General features: G+C 43.6%; 1 non-coding gene across 1 annotated transcript; it reads right to left on the reverse strand.

Moving 5' to 3' along the window:
* Positions 1–218: 218 nt before the first annotated feature.
* On the reverse strand, positions 219–291 carry TRNAR-CCG (transfer RNA arginine (anticodon CCG)). The gene has a single exon. It is a non-coding gene; the product is annotated as a tRNA-Arg (tRNA).
* Between the last annotated feature and the right edge of the window lie 791 nt (positions 292–1082).

Raw genomic sequence — 1082 nt, forward strand, 5'->3', positions numbered from 1 at the left:
ACAAAATTTTTGGAATCATAGGATGGTTAGGGTTGGAAGGCACCTTTAAAGACCATCCAGTCCAACCCCCCTACAAGGAAGCTGGGACATTTTTGACTAGATCAGGTTCCTCAGAGCCTAATCTAACTCGGCCTTGAACGTTTCCAGGGATGTACCATCCACCACCTCTGCGGGCAATCTGTTGCAGTATTCTACCACACTCAAAAGCCGTGAAGGCACAACCCAGATGGGACTCGAACCCACAATCCCCAGCTCCGGAGGCTGATGCCTTATCCATTAGGCCACTGGGTCAGCTGAGTTGTTCTTCTCACCCCTTTTTTCTCCCCTAAAGGCAGGAAATGCATCAGAAAAGCTGTTGCTTGCTCCCCAGTGTGAGAGAAATAGAGGAAGAGCAAGACAGAAAGAACATAATGTGGAAAATTACTTTGCGTATAGTTCAGATCCTGTAAGATATTCTACCAAAAAAAAAAAAAAAAAAAGAGAACCCTTAGGATGTCTCTAGTAATTTATTTTGTCTCTCACACTAGCCCAGCTCCATTAACCCATGGATCTGCTGGTTTATGGCATCCTGGGTATGCCAAAGGAGGTAAATTTATGGTGTAAATGGCCTGATAATTGTTAAATTATACTGTTACTTCCTCTACTTTACTAACTGAAGAAGCAGCCTCTTTTAGTCTAACTCACAGTCAGTACTTCTACTCCCCTCTATTTATCTAGTTTGCTAAAATCCCTTTTGGCAATAGAACAGAAGTTATGTTGCTACTACAGAGAAATCAACAAAGAAATTTAAAATTGGTCCAGATTTTAGACTAGTCTGAAGTGGGAATAGGCTAGACAGAATCCACAGAGCTTGAACCATGGGGTTGAACTGTAAAGGAAGACTGTAACAAACTGTGTAATAAGCTATTGATATTTGGAAAGCAAGCCTGCATGTGCAGAGTTGCAGGGAGGGGAGATGTTGACTTTGTTTCCCAGGTCCTACTTGGCATTTCAGTGAAAGCCCCTTTCCCCTCTCTTCGAGAGGTAATCCTGCCAGGGCTGTGCGTCTGGGTTGTGTGCCATGTGGCAAGGCAGAACATACC

The sequence above is a fragment of the Chlamydotis macqueenii genome, chromosome Z (genome assembly GCF_036417535.1).
Source record: "Chlamydotis macqueenii isolate bChlMac1 chromosome Z, bChlMac1.mat, whole genome shotgun sequence".
In the NCBI taxonomy this organism is placed as follows: domain Eukaryota; kingdom Metazoa; phylum Chordata; class Aves; order Otidiformes; family Otididae; genus Chlamydotis; species Chlamydotis macqueenii.